General features: G+C 41.6%; 1 protein-coding gene across 1 annotated transcript in view; it reads right to left on the reverse strand.

The window, feature by feature from the left end:
- The window catches only part of tiam2a (TIAM Rac1 associated GEF 2a), a 384,705-nt gene that overhangs the window by 230,478 nt on the left and 133,917 nt on the right, over positions 1–20,310 (reverse strand). The window lies entirely within an intron of this gene.

Genomic DNA, 20,310 nt, shown 5'->3' on the forward strand with positions numbered 1-20,310 from the left:
GCACCTTCCAAACCATGACCTCCACCACCTAGAAGGCCAAGGGCAGCAGATGCATAGGAACACCACCACCTGCAAGATCCCTCCAAACCATACGCCATCCTAACTTGAACTATATAGGTGTTGCTTCACTGTTGCTGGGTCAAAGTCCTGTGAGTGTACCTACACCATATGGACTGCAGCAGTTCAAGGTGGTGACTCACTACCACCTTCTCAAGGGCAATTAGGAATGGGCAATAAATGCTAGCCTAGCCAGCGATGTCCACATCCTGTGAACAAATAAATTAATATATAAATGTTAGTAGAGGCATGGTAGCACCATACTTGGTTTACAGCATAGCAACGGACATTCTTAAAAAAGTGTCTTCCCACCACACACAGGTTAGATACAGTCAGGCCTTCTTTGTTACTTCACATTCATATGATTTACTCTACAAGTTGCAGTTCTAGGCAAGAACATCAGGGTGTTTACCATCACTATATCTTAATTGCAGTAAATACCCTAAATATATCCATCTGTTAGATATCTTGGGTCTGAATACATTTGCTGTCTGCACCGCACAACTTCATATTGTCCCTATAAACTTCCTCTTTTAAAAATTTGTGATATTTATGGTGGAACTGACTATTGAAACTCACTGTGTCATCTAGCCATTGGGTTCCAACATTCTCTGAAATGTTAATTTTTTTCTACTTGCTATTTTCCTTCCACATTTCTAAAATTCAAAATAAGGAGTTAAACAAAATCAAAAAACTGCATATTTCACAACAGTAAAATTACATTTATCTACTGATGCCTTTAAAAGAATCTTGGAACCATAGAGTGGTTACAGCACAGAAAGAGGGCATTTAGCCCATTGTGTCTGCATTGGCTCTCTGAAAAATCAACTCTGCTAGTCCCACTACCCCACCTTTTCCCCATACCCCCACAAATGTTCTCTCTTCTGAAGATCATCCAATTCCATTCTGAAAGTCATGATTAAGTCAGCCTACACTGCTCAGTAAGTGCACTCCAGATCCCAACCAGTTGCTGCATAAAAAATTCTTCATGTCACTGTGCCTCTTGTTAATCACCTTAATTCAGTGTCCTCTGGTTCCTGACCCTTGTCCTAAAAGGACAATTTCTCCCCATTACTATGTCTAGAACCCTCATCGTTTTAAACCTCTATCAAGTCTCCTCTCAATCTTCTCCAAGGAGAAGAGCCCCAGCTTCTCCAATTTATCCACTTAACTAAAGTCCCTCATCCAAACCTTTTCTCCTTTTCTGCACCCTCTCCAAAACCTTCACGCTTCCTAAAGTGTGGTGCCCAGAATTAGATAATACTCCAGTTGAGGCCGAACAAGCGTTTTATGAAGGTTCATGATCACGTCCTTGCTTTTGTACTCAATGCCTCTATTTACAAAGCCCAGGATCCCATATCCTTATTAACAACTTTCTCAACCTGCTCTGCCACCTTCATAAATCTGTACACATCTACCCCCTGGTCTCTCTGTTCCTGAATTGTTTTGAATTGTACCCTTCATTTTAGATTGCCTCCCTTCCTTTCTCTTACCAAAATGTATCACCTCACATTTCTCTGATTAAGTTTCATCTGCTACGTGTCCACTCATTCCACCAGCTTGTCTATGGTCTCCTGTAGTCTATCACTATCCTCCTCACAATGCATTATATTTCCAAACTTTGTGTCATCTACAAATTTGAAATTGTGTCCTGTACACCCAAGTCGGAGTCATTAATATATATCAAGAAAAGCAGTAGTCCTAGTACTGAACCCTGGGGAACCTCACTGTATATCATCCACCAGTGCGAAAAACAACCGTTCGCCACTACCATTTGTTTCCTGTCACTAAATTTCAGATCCAAGATGCCACATAACCCTTCTGTTCCATGGACTTCAACTTTATTAACAAGCCTATTATGTGGCACTTTAAATGTTTTTTTCGAAGTCCATGTACACCTCATCAGCCCCTCCATTACCTCATCAAAAAACTCAATCAAGTTAGTTGAATACGATTTGACTTTAACAAATCCTTGCTGATTTTCCTTAATTAATTCATACGTCCAAATAACTGCTAATTTTGTCCCGGGTTATCGTCTCTAAGTTTTCTCACCACTGAGGTTCAAATGACTGGCCTGTAGTTGCTGGGTTTATCTTGCATCTTTTTTTTTTAACAAGGGTGCAACATTTGCAATTCTCCAGTCTTCCGGCACCAGCCCTGCTTAAGGAGAATTAGAAAATTATGGCCAGAACCTCTGCAATTTCCTCTCTACTCTCCTCAGTGTCCTCAGATGCATTTCATCTGGTCTTGGTGACTTACCAACTTCTAAGTACAGTCAGCCTTTTTAATACCTCCTCTTTATCAAATGTTAACCTATCAAGTATCTCAACTGCTTCCTCTTTCATTATAATTTCAGCAGCATTTTCTTCCTTAGAAAAGACAGATGCAAAGTACTCATAAACAGACATGCTTTCTGACATGTATAAATCTCCTTTCAGATTCATAAATGGCCCACCCCACCTCTTACTATCTTTTTGCTGTTCAACGTCCTAAAAGACTATTGAATTACCCATGCTGGCTGCCAGTCTCTTCTCATACTTTCTCTTTGCCTCTCATTTCACTTTCACTTCCCCTCTGAACTTCCTACATACAGTCTCATCTGTCATACACACACTGTTCTTGCTTTTTCTTACTCTTCATCTCTTCCATCATTCAGTAAGCTCTGGCTTTGGTTGCCCTGCCTTCCCGCCTCATGGAAATGTACCTTGACTGTATCCAAGCCATTTCCTCTTTAAGGCAGCCCACTGTTCCTTTACAGTTTACCTGCCAATTTTTGATTCCAATTTGCCTCAGACAGATCCATTCTCATCTCACTGAAATTGGCCCTTCTTCAATTAAATATTTTTACTCTTGACTGCTCCTTCTCCTTTTCTATAACAATACTAAAACTTACAATACTATGATCACTGTTCCCTAAATATTATCCTCTGACCCACCTCAATTCCTCGAACAACATCCAACAATGCCCTTTCTTGTTGGGCCAGAAACCGTGATCAAGAAAATTATCCCAAACTCAGTTCAGAATCTCCTCCCCCTCTTTTCCCTTTACACTATTACTATCCCAGTCTAAACTAGGATAATTAAAGTCCCCTATTATCACTACTCCATACTTTTTGAACCCCTCTAATTTTGTGGAAAATTAGCTTCTCTATAACGTTCCCACTATTTGGCGAATTCACTATTTTGAATACATCTAGTTGTATAATAGTACATACATTGTTTCTTAAGCATAACCAAATAGATTCTGTCCTTGACCCCCTCAAGAACGTCTTCTCTTTCCAGCGCTGTAATTGTCTCTTAATCAACACTGCCATCCTCCTCCTTTCTTTCTTTCCCTGTCTTTCCTGAACATCTTGTATCCAGGAATATGTAGAGTCCAGCCTCACCCGCCCTGCATGGCCGCTCCGCTCGCAGCCTCACCCTCCCTGCATGGCCGCTCCGCTCGCAGCCTCACCCTCCCTGCATGGCTGTTCCGCTTGCAGCCTCACCCTTCCTGCATGGCCACTCTGCTCGCAGTCTCACCCGCCCTGCATGGCCACTCCGCTCGCAGTCTCACCCGCCCTGCATGGCCACTCTGCTCGCAGCCTCACACTCCCTGCATGGCCACTCCGCTCGCAGTCTCACCCGTCCTGCATGGCCACTCCGCTCGCAGCCTCACCCTCCCTGCATGGCCGCTCCACTCGCAGCCTCACCCTCCCTGCATGGCCGCTCCACTCGCAGCCTCACCCTCCCTGCATGGCCGCTCCACTCGCAGCCTCACCCTCCCTGCATGGCCGCTCCGCTCGCAGCCTCACACTCCCTGCATGGCCACTCCGCTCACAGTTTCACCCGCCCTGCATGGCCACTCCGCTCGCAGTCTCACCCGCCCTGCATGGCCACTCCGCTCGCAGCCTCACCCGCCCTGCATGGCCGCTCCGCTCGCAGTTTCACCCGCCCTGCATGGCCGCTCCACTCGCAGTCTCACCTGCCCTGCATGGCCATTCTGCCCACAGCCTCACCCACCCTGCATGGCCACTCCGCTCGCAGTCTCACCCGCCCTGCATGGCCGCTCCGATCGCAGCCTCACCCGCCCTGCATGGCTGCTCCGCTCGCAGCCTCACCCGCCCTGCATGGCCATTCTGCCCACAGCCTCACCCACCCTGCATGGACACACTTGCTCTCTGGGACATCATTATCATGTTTGTTTGAAGGTGTCAGCCTCAACAAAAAGTGTGGGCTTGGAGCTGATTTTTTTTGCCCAGGGCTGACAACAGAATTTGGAATGTGCTGTCTAAGCAAGTGTAGTGTACCTAATTTCCCATACTACACCAGTACTGGTCAGTTAGTTACACTGAGTAGGAGTGTCTTTTCAGCTCCTAGCAGTTTTTTCTCCAAAATGTCTTCAAATAATTATGAAAAACTGCAGAGAACAAATTTCAATGAGCGAGGAGAATCACATTTTCCACATAATCCATACATCAAATACAGCATGTCACTGTTGGTAACAGCTTTTACTACCTTACCATCGAATGAGAAAAGAGAAAGCAACAAAGTGGAGGCAAGGAAATCAGAAGAGATGGGTAAGCAAAAATCAGGAAAAGGAGAGAGAAATAAAGAGAGAGGGAGAGTGAGCATACATGCACAGAACAAATACAAGTCAACTGTAAGAGAAAGACCAGCAATATTGCGCTCTTGAAAAAGAAAGACCATTCTAAACTGACTGTGGTCAATACACTAAGCAATTGACTAGTAATATAATAAAATTCTTATCTAGGGTTGACCTTCCTGTCAACATTTTCCCATGTCTATATTCACAATGGAACTGTCTATACAAGCTTGTTACACTAATTCACCACCTCCCAGAAGTTTCCTGCTCTGCGGCTTAGAGATGGCGAGTTGGATGGGGTGTACAATATGGGTTGGAGATCAGGACGGTGTTGGGGCAGTGGATCATAGACAAGGGAAGGCAGTGGGAGAGTGGGATCCTGACCAGCCATCGTTAAACCCGAAGGAAGATAAAAAACAGAGACACACAACTGCATTACAATATTTAAATGAATGACCCTGGATTGGTCTCCGGCCAGCTCCCCATTAAAAATGGATACAGGCAGGTTGGGTTTCAGCATTTTAACACATTAAGATCCAACCCGACCCCAATCCACCCATTCTGGGGGAAGACCGGGGTGGGGTGGGGTGGGAGGATTAAAATTACCTTCGAAGTGCCTGAAACAAAAAATAGAATACTGAAAACACTCAGCAAGACAAACAGCATCGCTAAAGATTGAAAATGTTGAAGTTTCAAAACTAGCCCTTCATCAGAACAAAATCTCTAACATTAAAATGACTGAATTATAACAGCACACTTTGGTCCAACTCACTCCCCCACCCTTCTAATCCCACTTCAACTGAAGGCTACTCTTGATCTTGACTTCTCCTGTATAATGACTTGGAGAGTGGCTAATTCATTAATAAATAGCAATTCTAAGAGTCATGTAGTGTAATGGCACAAGACACTGCATCCTTGATTCTCCACATACTGTCTTCCTGATCTCATCTGCATTATTATGGGGAGGCATGAAGCCGAGGCCAAACCTCTGCCCAGTGATGTGAGGGAAAAACAAAGAGATTTTAATGCCACCAGAGGCCAACTGGACATGGGATGGCAAAAGCTTAGCAGGTCATTTGCTTGCCCCTCTTGGCCTGAGTATAGTGTATAGTGCAGGAGAAACTGTAACACAGAAAGCAAGACAATAAACCTTGCTCACTTGAATGTCACATGAAAATGTAATAAGCATAATTGACAAGTGTAACTTTAGGAATATTCAAAATTTGATCTTTTATACACGAATAACAGAATTCCACACAGGGAAGCAAAAGAAAACTTGGGACAGATCCGTGAATGCTGGTTCGTGCGCACTCAATAACTCAAATTCCTGCTTTGTTCCAAAAACTACTGAATCATTGTTATATCAACATCAGGCTCTGCTGTAGGTTTCATTTTCTTTGGAACAAGAAAGAAAACTTTACTGTGCTTCCATCATTTTCCTATTATTAGTCATCAGTGATTTTAATACTGAGCAAATGAGGCAATGTTATTACTGTGGATTCATTCTCATAAAACATACTGCTTGCTCATGACATTCAACTGAAGTAATTTTATTTCCTTCACTCTTCTCTCCAATTTTCCTTCTCTAACTTGCCTCAGACTCCTGTTGAGTTACGGTTTCACAATGTCAACAGATTCCAATACCGCACCTAAGTGATTATTCTTCATGCCCAAGCGGAGATGAAGGCATTAAAAATCAAGGCTGTTCTCAGCTACCTATACATGCAATGGCTAGATCGGAAATAAAGAACTGATACACTGGCCTTTTTTCTCTTAAACAAACAAACTTCAAGAGCATTCAAAATACCTCCACAATCTGCAGTTTTCTTCCCTTCACCCCTCTTTCCAACTGAGTGCAGCTAACTCAGCACAAATCACAGTCTAAATCAGCATCTTTTCTGGTCTAGATGGCTCAGTGGCACACAACATAATGCACTGACCCACCTCTCAGGGAGCAGTTCGGCATTTCATCTCTCAGTATTCATGGGCAACCAAATTCAAAGTTGAAAGGTTATCTTTCAGGTTGTAAAAATTCCACTTAAATGTTTCTGTTTAACATAACTACAATCTTGTACAGCAGTACAAACAGAACGTTAGGTTTTGGATAAATGCTGTTTGCCAGTCAAATCTCTACAGAACAGAAGAACCAAAACCACCTTTTAAAATTTAGGAATGAAGTGTCAGTTCCTCAACCCTGCTACTCAGAGCTTCCACCTTTAAAATACCTTTACCAGTAAGACAACTGCTATCTTCCAGCAGTTACTGATCCCAAAACTGAACATGTCCTTGAAATCTAAAAAGACTCATGTCCAGCTTGAAGTGCAATGGCAGCATGTAAGATATATATCTAACCTGGTTTTAATTTGGTTTGCAGGTCAATACTGGAGTAAAACAGACAACAATCTGTAGTAAATCACAGATCACAAATCATAAAGTGAAAGATACACATGAATGATTCCAAGTGTTTATACAATTATCTTTACATATCCATCCCAATTATACTTCCATTATTACCAAGAGGAAAATCTGCTCCAGGTAAACTTGTTGCAGTTTAAATCATATTTTGTCTGTTAGAACTAAGTTTTTGCCCAAACAAACAAAAAGACAAAGATTGAAAGTGCTATAACTAATTTATAGCAGTCCTTCAGGCCTCAAGGGTTCCAAAATACTACAATTGTCTGCCTTGTGTGTTGTCTAACCTTCTAACTTGTAGGCTTGCCAACACCCTCCCCCAACCAAAAAAGATTTGTTAACCTTTTACCCCAAACAAGAGGTCATCGTGTAGTGCACAGCTGGTAGGCTTTACGAAGAACCTTCAATGTCAGTAAATTGACAGATATAGACAATGTAAAGCTGCATTACCTCTGGTGACCATACAATGTCTGATGCAGAGCTTCCTAAAAAGCTTTTAAGCATATCCATTCTTTGAATGAATTTGTACAAATTTTGATTGAAGAAATGCTGTCATTAGTTAAGACATGAGTAATGAAGACTGCACAAAATTACACAGTTTTTGAATACTGTAAGAAACAAATTGGTGCTTCTTTTACTACTGTGATAAATGAACCACATGGCTGTTTACAAAATAGATTTTCCACTTGTGTTTAATCTCAAGTTAAAACTGTCCAATTACCAGTGTCTTGCAGTCCACTTGACGTGTTTGATATACATGTTAAAACCTATGCATATCACTTATACGTATGTCTGATACCAGTATAATCCTTGTGGAAAGGTTGCCATTTTATAATCTCATGCAGGAACTAAGCAATTGTCTGTCACCATTCTGCTGAGGAAAAAAAAATGTGCTTCATAATTCTAACAGGCAAGTGATTTATTTTCATACTTACTGCAGCTGGCAATAGTTTATTTCCATAGTTTAAAAAATCCCTTTAGTAGAGACAATTCATCACTAGAGTCACAAGCAGCTTGCATGTTAACTAAAATTATAGAGCACAAATAGACTAATTAGATGTTAATAAAGTTGAAATGCTATGGTATCCCAGAGTATGCAGACAAGAACTTAAGAATGCCATGCTCCTTTGTAGTTCAACAACACAAATTGTGCTTTTGCCTTGGATCACATGGTCCCATTAAAAAGCAGTGAAGATTACATGCCTATAAAGGGGTGCATGCCTCAGGTTGTCATTACTGAGCAAGTCAATATAAATAGCCACTGATTACTGAAAACTATTATCTTCATCTGGAAGGATTTATGATGAAACTCCAATTACATGTTAAAAAAAACTTAAGGTTTCAAACAGTGGACATGTTAATAAAAATAAAGGATGCCCAAAATTATAGTAACAGGTCTCATGTCCATTGGAGAAATCAAGTTAACCCATATTCTTGATGCATCAGTTGGGAAGAAAGTACACAGACCACTGGCTCATTAAACATACTGCATTTCATAGCTTCCTATGTGTCAGACAAAGAACATTGCATAATCACAACATAAATAGATGATTTCTACATTTTATTTCCCTGTTCATGGATGATCCGATTTCCAGGCCATGGACTTTCCAACCTAAAAATGAAAAGTTTGATAGGAAATCTCATAGGAAGCGTATAACAGAAATCAATGTAGATAAAGTAAATCTAGAATACTACATGAAATTCAACAATACAAGAATCAGAAGTTCAAATTAACACTAATTTAAAGCTAGTAAAGAAATTCGTCATGATAGTAACCAACGCATGGATCAGATACGGAGCCTAAAACTGAATTGTTTGAGAAGTAAATGCATCTTGGGATGGAAGATGAAGGGGTTCCTTCTAGCTGGATTAGCTAAAATGTCTTGTGCTTATTTTGAGCACAATCTTGCCACTGTCAAAAAAGTGCTAATCAAATATACATAACTAAGAACCAGTGTATGTATGTATTTAAAAGTGCCTGTAATATGTAATGAATTATAACCTAACAACATAAGTTTTGAGTTTTGCAAAAAATTCAAAACTTGATGTTTATGAAATAATGCAATAAAAATGTTTTTGCATTTAGCACACCAAACATGTCAGAATTAATTGGTAAATGTTCCCTTTCAGTCACATTCTCCACTATTTTACCGTAATGTGACATTTTAGCTCACCTATTTTTAGTTCTCATGGTTTGGCATATTATCCACTGGAGGGTTTCATGTATTCCTGCTGTCAAGTATTATTTGTTTTAATATTCACAACTTATCCACACTATAAATTTTACAGAGGAAAAGCACATGCAAATGAGCAATGTGCTGAGTTAAATTCAGAGCACCAACTTTTACTCAAGACTTGCAAGACAACTTTACCTCGTTGACTAGCCAATTCTACAATATTCTACAACTCTACAATAAAATCTGTCTGGATAGCAACTGCTTGTGCTTTTTGGGACTTCCCATGGCTACTGAACTCATTCTGAAATTGGTTTGTTGGTTCTTAAATTTAACAGCCAGCTTACTCCAAATTCCTGAATTGATGCCTACGTTAAAAACAGCAGACATATTCTCAGCAAGATAGTAATAAAACAAGTAGGACTGCTATTAGCATGGATTAACACTGATAAGTACAATTAAAACTGTGTCTTTTCCTACCCGTTTTCAGAAGTGAAAGGTACTGATTGAAACATAGACCAAGTCTCCTTTTCATGTTTACCCTAGATTCACTGAACTACTACTACTGCTCAGAGTAGACATTATACTGCCATGTTTTGCAAGTTTTTAGTCTTTTGGCTCTCTAACTGAAGATGCACAATATAAAGCATATGCTTAACATTTTGTGGCATAACTTTGTTACATCATGGCATTAAACAAGGTGGTTAGGGTTGTACTATACCAAGGAATGGTGATTGATACCACATGTTGCTTGATGAGCAGTGCTTAATGACCACCGGGATAGGACTCCCAGCATTCTCATGACTAGACAGCCAATCAAGTTATGAAGCCTGTAGCACTCTGGATATTTTCCAATCCTTGTATCAGAGATAAACACACAGACTTGTCTGCCAGAGATACAGCACTAGCAAAAGTATGTGTAAGCTCAAGACAAACACCATGCAAAAGATAGACTTAAAAATGCACTTACATTTTTATAATTATGCTGCAAACATTAATTGCCTGGTGCCATAATAATCTTCTACAAAGTTCATGCAAAGCATTAACCAGAATGTTTTTAAAACTTGATTGCAGGCCCAGCTGGAGGCAACAGGCCAGAGACATTTTTCTAAGACGACAAGAAATGGAGGACTCACTAGTAGCTACAGATGAAGAACGGCATTTGAACCATCTAACAAGAAGTCCTCCCACTGCAGCATTCAACTGTTTCTTAAATGTCCCCGGGGTTTTCAATTCCACTCTTATCTGAGAGTCTATTCAAGATATTGATTAAGGCATCAAGACTTTCCAACAATCAGTCCAAAACTTACCTTTCACTACTTTGAACTGCGTCGCTTTCTAAGCTTAATGTGCTGGATTTATCTCTTCTATAAGGTTCTTATACGCACCTCTAAAATTGCCTCTAAATACCTTCTTCACAGGATGAAACACTCGACTTTCTGTAGTCTATCTTGGATACTGCAATGCTCCCAGTATTTGGATACAATGTTCCCTATCATCTTTCTCTGTTGTGTGTGGCTCATTTGTTGCACAAACTGTTTATTGCACTGCAAGGTACGTTGCAGATTGCTGCACAACCATACAGTTTAAAGGAAAGTCTATATTTAATATCTTGGCAACCAGAAGTTGACACAAGGTGCAATCTACCCAGAGCACTGTATCGTTTGATCATAAGTTCCTCAGACTTGTATTGTTTGAGCTTTGTTGTTCAACCAGATGACACTGATGAGCTTTATACTCTTTTTAAAAAAAAAAGCACAGAGCAAGTTGTAATATTCACCATTAAAGAAATATTCTGGAGTAATTTCTATTATTTTACCCTCATTAATTTCTATCAGGTATGCAATTAGCAGTAATACAAAAGCAAAATACCACAGAAACTGGAAATCTGAAGTAAAAACGCAAAATGCTGGAAATAGTCAGCATGTCAGGCAGCATCTGTGGAGAGAAACAGAGTTAATATTTCAGTTTGATAACCCTTCATCAGAATTTGGCAAGAGCAACGAGGCAGCACCAATATAGTTATCAATGTACCAGAAAGAGATGAGGGAGGGACATTCTGGGGAGGGAAGGTAAGCAGCCAGTGGTCGTGGTACACATTGGTACCAACGACATAGGTAAACTAAGGGATGAGGACCTGCAAGCTCATTACAGGCAGTTAGGAGACAAATTAAAATGCAGGACCTCAAATGTAGTAATCTCCGGATTACTTCCGGTTCCACGTACTAGCGAGAACAGGAATAAGAGGATAGACCAAATGAACACGTAGCTGGAGAGATGGTGTAGCCGGGAGGGATTCAGATTCTTGAGGCACTGGGACCGGTTCTGGGGAAGGTGGGACCTGTACAAACCAGATGGGCTGCACCCAGGCACAGCCGGGACAAGTGTCCTTGCGGGGGCTTTTGCTAGTTCTCTTGGGGAGATTTAAACTAGTATGGCAGGGGGATGGGATCCCAGGAGTAGGATCAGATTGGTCAGATTCAGATCAGAAAAATGGAGGTAGAACATTAGCTAGGGACGTTGTGATAGACATGGAGTTACAGGAGAAGCAAAGTTTAAAAAGTATCCAGCATGGGAAATTGACAGGGTTAAACTGCTTATACTTCAATGCAAGAAGTATTACAAACAAGGTAGATGAGTTAAGGGCACAGGTAGACACATGGCAGCAGGATGTCATTGCTATAACGGAGACCTGGCTAAAGGAAGGACAAAACTGGCAGCTAAATATCCCTGGTTATAGAGTCTTCAGACACGATAGAGTAGGAGATAAAAAAGGAGGGGGAGGTAGCACTAATGGTTAAAAAGCCAATTCCAGTTGTGAGAAGGGATGATATACTAAATGGGTCAACAAATGAGGCTTTATGGATTGAGGTTAGAAATAAAAAAGGGGCAGTCACACTACTGGGAGTATACTACAGACCTCCAAATAGTGAGAGGGAGATAGAAGAATAAATATGTAGGCAAATTTCTGCTTGTAAGAACAAGAGGGCAATAATAGTAGGAGACTTCAACTATCCGAATGTCAACTGGGATTCAAATAATATAAGGGGCACTGAGGGAGAAAAATTCATGCAGTGAGTCCAGGGAAATTTTTTCAACCAATCAGTGACAAACCCAATGAGAGGAGATGCAATTCTAGACCTAGTCTTGGGGAACGAAGAAGGGCAATTGGGTGAAGTGACAGTTGGCGACCATATCAGGGACAGTGCTCACAATTCAGTTAGATTTAGCATTACCATGGAAAAGGACAGACATAAGGCAGGAGTAAAAGTCTTGAACTGGGGGAAGGCAAATTTTGCAGAAATGAGAAGGGACTTGGCTGTGGTGGACTGGACAGCACTGCTGGAGGATAAAACAGTGGAAAACCAGTGGGAAGCACTAAAAAGCGAGATCCTAATTGTATGTAGTAGACATGTCCCCTACAAAAATAAGAGTGGTACTGCCAAATCTAGACCTCTCTGGTTGTCTAGAGGAATACAGGGGAAGATCAAACAGAAAAAGAAAGCGTACGATAGGCACAAAGAACTAAGCACTGCAGATAGCCTAGACGAATATAGGAAGTGCAGGGACAAAGTAAAAAGGAAATAAGGAAATCAAAGAGAGGGCATGAAAAAAGATTAGCAAGTAAAGTTAAAGATAACCCAAAGATGTTTTACCAATACATTAATGCTAAAGGGTTAGTTAAGGAAAAAGTGGGACCTATCAGAGATGAAGATGGAAACTTGTGTGTAGATGCAGAGGCTGTGGGAAGGGTTTTGAATGAATATTTTGTCTCCGTGTTTACAAAGGAAAGGGAGGATGTAGATATAGTAGTATAGTAGTCCAGGAGGAACACAGCGAGATATTGGACGGTATAGTCATAAAGAGATAGGAAGTACTCGAAGGGCTAAAATACTTGAAAGTGGATAAGTCACCAGGACCAGATGGATTGTTTTCAAGGCTGCTGAAGGAAGTCAGGGAGGAGATAGCAGATGCTCTGAGGATGAATTTGCAATCTTCACTAGATACAGGGGAGGTACCGGAGGACTGGAGAAATGCAAACGTAGTTCCATTGTTTAAAAAGGGATCAAAGGAAATGCCAAACAATTATAGGCCAGTTAGTCTTACATCAGTGGTGAGCAAATTTGTAGAATCAATCCTGAGAGATAGGATTAACTGTCATGTGGATTGGCATGGACTAGTCAGGGATGGTCAGCATGGATTTGTTAAAGGAAGGTCTTGCCTCACAAATTTGATTGAATTCTTTGAGGAAGTGACAAGAAGGGTTTAAGAAGGTAGTGCAGTGGATGTTGTGTACATGAATTTTAGCAAGGCATTTGACAAGGTCCCACATGGCAGATTGGTTAGGAAAGTAAAAGCCCATGGGATTCAGGGTAATGTGGCAAACTGGATAAAAGGTTGGCTTTGTAACAGGAAACAAAGGCTAATGGTCGATGGATGCCCTTGCAAATGGAAAGTTGTCTCAAGTGGTGTTCCACAGGGCTCGGTGTTGGGACCCTTGCTGTTTGTGTTATATATTAATGATTTGGACGTGATCATGGGGGGCACGATTGGGAAATCGATATAGATGGGTTGGTGGAGTGGGCGGTAAAGTGGCAAATTGATTTTAACATAGAGAAGTGTGAGGTCATGCATTTCAGGAGGTCAAACAGTTACAGGGATTACACAATAAATGGGAATATACTAAGAGGAGTAGATGAAGTGAGAGATCTTGGCGTACAAGTACACAGGTCCCTGAAGGCAGCAGTTCAAGTAGACAAGGTTGTTAAGAAGGCATATGGAATGCTCTCCTTTATTGGCAGAGGTGTAGAATATAAAAGTAAGGATGTAATTTTGGAATTGTATAAAACACTGGTGAGGCCACAACTGGAATATTATGTGCAGTTCTGGTCACCACATTACAGGAAGGACGTAATAGCTCTGGAGAGAGTGCAGAGGAGGTTTACAAGAATGTTGCCAAGGTTAGAAAAGTGTAGCTATGAGGAGAGATTGGATAGGTTGGGGTTATTTTCCTTAGAACAAAGAAGGCTGAGAGGTGACTTGATTGAGGTGTACAAAATTATGAGGGAAATAGGTAGAGTGGACTGGATAAAATTGTTTCCCTTGATGGAAAATTCTAGAACTAGGGGACATAGATTCAAGATAAGTGGCAGAAGGTGTAGGGGGGACATGAGGAAGAATTTTTTTTACGCAGAGGGTAGTGGGTGTCTGGAATTCGCTGCCCAAGTTGGTGGTAGAGACAGAAACTTTAAACTCTTTTAAATAGTACCTGGATCTGCACCTAAAGTGCTGTAAGCTGCAGGGCTATGGGCCGGATGCAGGTAGGTGGGATTAGAAAGGGCACCTGGGTGTCCTCGGGCTGACATGGACAAGATGGGCCAAATGGCCTCCTTCTGTGCTGTAACTTTTCTATGGTTCTATGGAGGGGGGCTTGAGTAGTACTGCAATAAGGAGTGCTTCACATACCCCAGAAAAAGACAGACTTAGTTAGGACCCATTGGGGTACCCACAGCAACTCTTTCTAGTTGAAGGAAGTGAGTGAAGTTGAAGGAGAAGCTGTTCAATGTGAGAACAAGTTCAGCCAGGCAGAGGATGGGGGCTGATTGGGCATCCGTTCAAGGAAGAAGTGGAGAGCTCTCAGACCATTCTGGTTGAGATGGAGGTGGGAGGATTGGGTGCCCATGGTGAAGAGGAAATGGTTAAAGTCAGGAAAGTGAAAACTGTTAAAGTGCTGTAGGGCATTGGTTGTAGGTGGGAAGACACTGGACAGGGGGAGAAAAACAACTGAGATAGCTGAGATGGGATAGGAAGTTCAGTGGGGCAGGAACATGGTGAAACAATTGGTCGATCAGTGCAGTATTGTTTATGAATTTTGGGAAGGAGGTAGAAGCAGGCTGTTCAAGGTTGGATGCTGTGGAAGGAAGATTTCCAGAGGAGAGGAGGTCAGTGATAGTCCTGGATACAATGGCTTTGAACACTTTTATTAGATCCTTTGAATGTGCACAATCTAGTTCGACTCTTCTGTGTGTTTTGAATGAGTACTGGGCTGTCAGAATCACAGAATGGTTGCAGCACAGGAGGCAACCATTCGACCTGTCATGTCTACGCTGGCTGTCTGAAAGACCAATTTACTTAGTGCCACACCTGTGCCTCTCCCCATAGCCCTGCACATTCTTCCTTTTCAGATAATAATCCTATTCCCTCTTAAATGCCTTGATTGAACCTGCCTCCACACACACTCAGACAGTGCATTCCAGATCCCAATGACTCACTGCATGAAAAGGTTTTTCCTCATGTCACCATTACTCCTTTTGCTAATTACTTTAAATCTGTGCTTTCTTGTTCTTGATCCTTCCACCAATGGGAACAGTTTTTCCCTGTCTTCTTTCCAGACCCCCTCATGATTTTTAATACTTCTATCAAATCTCCTCTCAACCTTTTCTTCACCAAGAGAAATGGTCCCAACTTCTCCAATGTATCTTCATAATTGAAGTTCTTCATCCCTGGAACCATTCTCATGAATCATTTCTGCACTCTCTGCAATGCTTTCACATTGTTATGGGCAGAAGGGGGATTAATAAAAACAGCAGTATTATCTCCTCTCACCACCCGTCCATAAACACAAAAGTGTTTTGATTTGTTTCCCTCTTTATAGGTGGTGTCATATTTCCCAACCCCTCAGTTTTGGTGCTATCCAATTTGTTATTAATAACCCCACAGCAAGCTCAAGATAGGATGAACTCAAAGGGTTAGTTTATTTGCACACATTCAAAATGCAAAACGAGGGTCGCAACATCACCTCCATATTCAGACAGTAAAAAGAGGGATAGAGAGAAGGTTTTACAGGAGACAGACCACAAAGAAAATAAATATTGGTTCATATAAGTTCCAGAGTCCAGAACCAAGACCAATGAGGGCGGAGGGCGGAGGACTGAAAATCAATACCGGAAAATTCACTTTTCTGGTGGTGCTGACTTTGCATGATGAGATAGGCATGCAGAGATGAATCAGTCTGATAGGTTATGGTACAGAATTTCCAGCAGAAGCAGTGTAGATGGGGGCCAGGCATTCCACCTGGGCAGAGCTCCTAGTCTGTGAGGCTGCTAGTTAGATGGTAAACTGTAGACTGAGCAGTTGCAGGTCAGCAAGACAATATTACTTGTTCCACAAGCCAGAGGCCCATGTCACATGGCTCCCACCATCCCACCAGGTCTTTGAAAAAGGATGCATATCCATTGTCCGGATCCCAAAGACAGATAAATGTCTCAACTATTAGGGAATTGAAAGGAAGGTTGCGGCACTTTTGTCTTAGCAGAAGGTCCAACTTCTTCTGGTCAGTCTAGATTATTGAATGCAGATGGCCTTTGTATAGCTCTCTTTGAAGTTGGGCTGTACAGTCCACAGGTGGTCATTAGTGGCTCCTCAGAGATAATGAGGTGTGAGTTTTCCCAAAACTGCCAAGTAGCTTCTTTTGTTCAGGTGTCACAGACGGACATAGGTTCGGCCATTTTAAAGTTCTTATTCAGGTTTGAAATGTATGACTTAGCAATGAGAATATCTATCTGTGAGGTCTTAGTCCCTCACAACATCTTTCATAAAGTGTGGTGCTCAGAACTGGACATAATACTCCGGTTGAGGCCAAACCATGATCTATACAAGTTTAACATTATCTCCTTCCTCTTGTACTCTTGTCCCTATTAATAAAGCCTAAGATATTGTATGCTTTATTAACTGCACTCTCAACCTGTCCTAGTATCTTCAATGACTTTGCACAAGAATCACCCAGGTTCCTCTTGTCCTGTACCCACTTTAGAATTGAACCCTTCATTTTATATTGTCTGTAATTGTAATTATGTAATTGGTCTTTAGCTCTAGCCAAATAGATTATGTCCCTGACTCCTCTGGGACATCGTCTCTCTCCAGCACAGCAATGTACCCCTTAATCAGTACTGCCACCCCTCCCACTTTGTTATCTTTCCTGAACACCTTGTGAGCCAGGTCTTTGTTATAGCCATATCATATTTCCACATAGCAATCACCACCAATCTTATCTGCCACACTCCATGCATTCACGTACATGCACAGTAACCCTGATTTAAACTTTATTACTTTCTTCCTTCCCTTAATCTGAATCCAACTAATATCTGACTATTTCCTATTCTAGTGCTGTCTGTCTCTCATGGTGTTCTGTGCACCTTGGTTTGCCTCTCTTTTACCCACAGCCTTGTTCCCACACCCCTGCCAAGTTAGTTTAAATCCTCCCGAATATCACTAGCAAATAGCCCCACAAGGAAATCAGCCCTGGTTCTGTTCAGGTTCAATCCATCATGCCTGTACAGGTCCCATCTTTCCCCAGAACTAATCCCAATGTCTAAGGAATCTAAATCCCGCCCTCATGCATCATCTTTCCAGCCATGCATTCACCTGCTTTACCCTCCTATTTCTGTACTCACTTGCGTGTGCTACTGGGAGTAATCTGGAGATTACTACTTTTAAAGTCTTGCTTGCTAACTTCCATCTTGACTTCACTGTTTTTGAGTCAATATTCTGGAATTCTTTCCCTTATAGCACTGTTGGTGCACTAACACAACATGGACTGCAGCGTTTCAAGATGGCAGCTCATCACCACCACCTCAATCGAAACTAGTGATAGGCACATGCTGGTCTTGCTAGCGATGCCCATATCTGATGAAAGAATAAAAAAATGCTTAATGCCACAATGGACCACCATACTGTTGTCCAGCCGCATGTATACTAGCAATCTCTAAACTATTGTCTGGATATTTGAGTATTGCACTCATCAGGACATTTTGCAAGAATACCAATGCAAGGGAAAAACAACAACTTATGCTGCGTGTAAAGAGAGTGCTGATTGGTTGGCAAGTGGCGTTGCCATGGAGATTGCACCACTGATGGTGACTGACAGCTAACTACCAAGCATTGTTTGAAATTTAAACCAGGCAGCTCGACCCTGATTGGTCAAGGCATTGCCCTCAGGAATGAGTCAGCAAAAGGCTGTCACTTATTTTGTTTAGCTGAAACAGGCACAACATGTGTACATGTTCTTTCTGTCTGCAAAGAACAGGGCCTTGTGTATTAATGTATGTAGCTTCCAGTACACGCAAATGTGCCACACTGCAAGCCTGACTGACAATCTTAAATTAGTTGTCAGCTTAATTCTGAGCACACTGAAGATTATTTAGCAAATGTTGTCCAATCGCAGAATCATATCTAATGTTGGACACTATGTTTTCAGTTTTGTAAGCACGGGGTGGTTGGGTACCGTCTGTACCTTGCCCCTTGCGAACAGCGGCTGTTTGATGCGATCCGACCGTCTTTGGGATGTACAGCCTACACACCTAGCATCACACTGGCACTGAAATTCATATACCATATCACTCATTTGTGTGATAGGCTATATTTAAATCCGCAGCTGCATGTAACAATTTCCTTACATGTCTTAATGGGCTCCATCTAGCACTCAAATTCACCTTTGAAATGGAGCAGTCAAATGAACTCCCCTTTCTTGATGTACTATTTAGAAATCTGCCAGGGTGTTCTCTACCATGATCTACCGTAAGCCTAACTTCACTGGTCAAAATACACATTGGGATTCTTACAGTTCCACCTGCTATAAGATTGGTCTTATCGGCAACCTTGTAAATAGAGCCCTGAGCCATGTGTTCACCATGCAAGCTTGATCCTGAAATAGGGTGCATCAAAGGCATCCTGCAGAAAAATAGCTGCCCTGATCAGCTCATTTTGTGCTGTTTTTAACGCAAACTCATGAACGGGCCTAAAGTCATCACTTTCGGCCCTGAAAAGTGCCCAGTCTGCCTCAGATTACCCTGGAAGGGCAAGGTATCTCAAAGATTTGAGCAACAGGTGAAGCTACTGTTACTATGCAGTAGCAACACGAGTGATATTCACCACTAACAAGATGCTGCCGTCAAGCCAAAAAGACGTTCTGGCTATCACACAAATAAATAATGTGGTATATGAATTTCAGTGCGAGTGTGATGCTAGCTATACAGGCCATACGTCCCAAAGACCGGCGGATCATATCAAACAGCATGTCCCTTCCGCTGTTCGCAACGGACAGGGTAGACCATACCCCAACCAGCCCGTACTTGTAAAATTCAAAACAGTGTCCAACATTAGATGTGATTCTTGCGATTGGACAAGATTTGCTAAATAATCCTCAGTATGCTAAGAATTACACTGACAACCAATTTAAGATTGCCAGTCGGGCTTGCAGTGTGGTACATGTGTGTGTACTGGAAGCTACATATATTAATACACAAGGCGCTGTTCTTTGCAGACACACACTGCATCTGTTTCAGCTAAACAAAACAAAACGAAAGACAGTCATTCGCTGACACATTCCTCAGAGCAATGCCTTGACCAATCAGGGTTGAGCTGCCTGCTTTAAATTTCAAACAATGCTTGGCTGTTAACTGTCAGTCACCATCAGTGGTGCATTTTCCATGGCAACGCCAATTACCAACCAATCAGCACTCTTCACATACAGTATAAATTGTTGTTTTCCCCTTAAATTGGTATTCCTGCGAAGTGTCCTGGTCAGTGCAAGACGAAAAGCTTAGACATCTCTCTTTTTTCAGCAATACTCAAGTTCTGTACTACCAAATGACTATATGTCTGGATATTTATGGACCTAGTCATACAACTCTCAAATCCGACTGATTGATCTGTCAGGTGGGCTGCTCAATCATATTTACCCTGGAACCTTGAAGATGAGGATGAGCCCTTCAGTCAGGAACACATCTGCTACCAAAATCAATGCACAAAAACTATAATACATTGTTCTGATGTAAACACAATGTGAGGCCAAAATCTAAAACCATCCTTTCTCGTTGCGAAAGGATAACTCTGCAGGGTGATACAGAAGAAACATCTGATGGGTTTTCTGAACAAGCCCCTAACATTAACTCTTACCTGGGTTATAAGTAGAATCACAAAATTTGCTAATTCCAATAATTTTGACAGTATTGAGTACTTATTGGACATCTGAGCTGACAGGTCACAGAAATGAATGTCAGCTGCAGAAATGCAGTTATGTAA

The sequence above is a fragment of the Cetorhinus maximus genome, chromosome 14, assembly GCF_964194155.1.
Source record: "Cetorhinus maximus chromosome 14, sCetMax3.hap1.1, whole genome shotgun sequence".
NCBI classification, from domain to species: domain Eukaryota; kingdom Metazoa; phylum Chordata; class Chondrichthyes; order Lamniformes; family Cetorhinidae; genus Cetorhinus; species Cetorhinus maximus.